The sequence below is a fragment of the Tenrec ecaudatus genome, unplaced genomic scaffold, assembly GCF_050624435.1.
Source record: "Tenrec ecaudatus isolate mTenEca1 unplaced genomic scaffold, mTenEca1.hap1 Scaffold_185, whole genome shotgun sequence".
NCBI classification, from domain to species: domain Eukaryota; kingdom Metazoa; phylum Chordata; class Mammalia; order Afrosoricida; family Tenrecidae; genus Tenrec; species Tenrec ecaudatus.
The window spans coordinates 338,374-342,254 of NW_027458122.1; positions in this window are offsets into that span (position 1 = coordinate 338,374).

The following is a 3,881-nucleotide window of genomic DNA, read 5'->3' on the forward strand; positions in this document are numbered from 1 at the left end:
GAGACTTTCTAGTCCATATAGAATTTCAGCCTCGGAAACCCACAGAGGCAGTTCTGCTCGGTCTTACAGGGTCACGGTGAGTTGGAATCTTCTAGATGGCAGTGAATAAGCAGGCCAACCAGAGTCCACACAGGTCCTCATTTGGCTATGGGAGTCCCCAGTCTGTGACCCTCACGGAATCGACCTTTGTGTATCGATGTTAAAAGTGAGATCCAGAGAGGGGAGTGCCTGTCCCCTTGAGGAGCAACGAGTTGACTTTCCAGTCTCCAATCTGTAGCAGACACTCCCGGTGCTCCTTCTCTTCACTCCCAAATTCCTGATTCCGTGTACTCGCCTCAGTCACCAAGGGCCAGCTCTGAAGATCACTTTGCTGGTGCTGGCTGAATGTGCTGAGGAACATATGCCAGTGGGAACAGCCCTGACCAGGCCCCTCACTCCTTGGATGGCTAAACTCTGAGAGGCGTGTGCTACACCCTACCACTGGAGACTTCCTAAGTGATTAAGCAGCAGGTTCCCAGGTTTGTAATTGGATTCACAATCTACCCCACATCATTACCTGCATGCTCAGAGTTTCCTAAATAAGCTCATTGCCTTTAAGTCTTTGGCCAGGGTCTGCTTCAGTGAGAACCCAAACTAAGCCCAGGTCTGAATCGTTATGTGTCCTTCCTGCCATCCATTTGATGCCAACTCATGGCAACTCTATAGGATGGGGTAGAACTGCACCTGTGAGTTTCTGAGACTGGAACTTTTTTTTTTTAAAACATTTTATTAGGGGCTCATACAACTCTTATTACAATCCATACATATACATACATCAATTGTATAAAGCATATCCGTACATTCTTTGCCCTAATCACTCTCAAAGCATTTGCTCTCCACTTAAGCCCTTTGCATCAGGTCCTCTTTTTTTTAACCTCCCTCCCTGCTCCCCACTCCATCATGAGCCTTTGATAATCCACAGATTGTTATTTTGTCATATCTTGCCCTATCCGGAGCCTCCCTCCCCCCCTTCTCTGCCGTCTGTCTCCCAGGGAGGAGGTTACATGTGGATCCTTGTAATCTGTTCCCCGTTTCCAACCCACTCACGCTCTACTCTCACAGTATCGACCCTCACACTCCTGGTCCTGAAGGTATCATCCACCCTGGATTCCCTATGCCTCCATCTCCTATATGTACCAGTGTACAACCTCTGCCCTATCCAGTCCTGCAAGGTAGAATACGGAACATGGTAGTTGTGGGGAGGAAGCATCCAGGATCTAGGGAAAGCTGTGTTTTTCATCAGTACTACATCGCACCCTGACTGACCCATCTCCTCTCCTAAACCCCTTTGTGAGGGGATCTCCAGTGGCCAGCAAATGGGCTTTGGGTCTCCACTCTGCACTTCCCCCTTCATTCACTATTTATATATATATATATATATATATATATATATATATATATATATATATATATATATATATATATATATACCATATACATACCATATATATGGTATATATATATTTTTTGCATAATACCTTATACCTGGTCCCTTTGGCACCATGTGATCGCACAGGCTGTTGTGCTTCTTCCATGTGGGCTTTTTTGCTTCTGAGCTAGATGGCCGCTTGTTCACCTTCAAGCCTTTAAGACCCCAGACACTATCTCTTTTGATAGCCAGGCACCATCGGCTTTCTTCGCCACATTTGCTTATGCACCCGTTTGTCTTCGCCAATCGTATCATGGAGGTGTGCAGCTAATACTGTGATTTTTTTGTTCTTTGATGCCTGATAACTGATCCCTTCGGGACCTCGTGATCACACAGGCTGGTGCGCTCTTCCATGTGGGCTTTGTTGCTTCTGAGCTAGATGGCCGCTTGTTTATCTTCAAGTCTTTAAGACCCCAGACACTATCTCTTTTGATAGCCGGGCACCATCAGCTTTCTTCACCACATTTACTTGTTCACCAGCTTTGGCTTCAGCAGTTGTGTCGGGAGGATGAGCACTGTAGAGTGCCAATTTAATAAAAGAAAGTATTCATGCATTGAGGGAGTGCTTGAGTTAAGGCCCAAGGTCCTGCCACAACCTTAATACTAAACCTATAAATATAGACACATAGATCTATTTCCCTATACATATATATATATACATATATATATATATATATTTGCATGTACATGTCTTTGTCTAGACCTCTATAAATGCACTTTGACTCCTAGCTCTCTCCTCCATCTCCCTTGACTTTCCTCCTGTCCCACTACCATGCTCCGTCCCAAACTGGGTTACAACTATACCTCTTCTTTTTGTAATCTTACCCTTGATCATTCCCTACCATGCCTGCCACTTCCCCCTCACTACCATTTTGAGTCCCATGTTGTTCCCTTGTCCCTGTGTTTGTTAACACCACTTCCTTACCCCCTCACACACCTTCCCCTATCCCAAGTGCCCCCGGAACTGTTGGTCCTGTTGTTTTTCCTCCAGATAGTTCATCCAGCCTGTCTTATTGAGACAGACCTGTGGAGACACTAACATGCACGAAAACAAGACAGAGGAAAACAGAGCAACAGTATACAACCAGACAACAAAACAACAAAACAAACCACTGACAAAGAACAAAACAAAACACATCAAGAAAGAAGAGCTTATAGTTAGTTCAAGGATCATTTGTTGGACCTTAGGAGTGTTTTCCAATCCAGTCTGTTGAGGCACCACAACCTGGCCCCAAAGTCCACTTTCAGCATTCCCTGGGGACCTTGTCCCTCCATTCCCTTGCTGTTCCACTGCACTCCACCACACTTTGCCTCGGTGTGGTGGAATCAGGTTAGGTGCAATTCACACACTGTGTCTCCAGTGCTGTCCCCTGTATCACCCTTGGTCACTGAGGGGCATCATGTCTCATAGTGGGGCCAGCCATGTTGTTCTCTTTGTGGACTGGCTGCTCTGAGACTGGAACTCTTTAGGGGAGTAGAAAGCCTCATCTTTCTCCCTTGGAGTGGCTGGGGGATTTCAAATTTGCCATTTCAGACATTGCGTTTAGCAGCCCAACACATAACCCCTATACCCCACCATAGCTACAGAAACAATAAAGAAACAAAATCCAACAACACTCATTGCCATTGGGTGCATAACAATCCTATCGAGAGAAAATACTGCGGCCTCCTGGGTTTCCAAGGCTATAACTCTTTGTAAAAATAAAATTGTGTTATGTTTACAGTGAAAGTTTACATAACCAATTAGATTCTCATTTAACAAATTCTCTACTTGTTTAGTGACATTAGTTACTTTTTTCAATAAAAAGGAAAGCAGAATATTAAAACAAGAACAAATGAAAAACGTGTTAAGAGTAAAGACAAATGATAAGATGTTAATGTTTAACCTAATCATATCTGCAACAATACACTTTCTGATGTACTGACGGTGAGCAGGGTTTAATCCCATCCCTGGTGAATGGTCCCAGGGGATTTAATGGAGGCTTATTCTCTGTGGAATCTCTGCCAATGCATTTTGAGTTTTTATACTCATCTAAGGCTATAACTCTTTATGGGAGAAGAAAGCCTCATCTTTCTCCAAAGGAGCGACTGGTGAATTCCAACTGCTGACCTTGCAGTTAATAGCCCAACACATAACCCATTATGACACCAGATGAGAGATTTGTCTCTGGGTGCCTTCCAATGCAAGCACTACAATTATGCAAGGAGGATATTTTTTTCTGTACTGGAGCCAGGTCAAGTCAGAACCAGTGTGTCCATGGTTTGCAGCGAAGTCAGAGGAAGAAGAGGGTAGACTGTCTATAACTTCTCATAGTCCAGGGAAATGCTAGGCCTGGAAGGGGGCATGCTGGCTCAACCATGTTCAGAAAGTCTGCACACTAACCTCCCCGGCTCAAATAATTACCAGCACCAT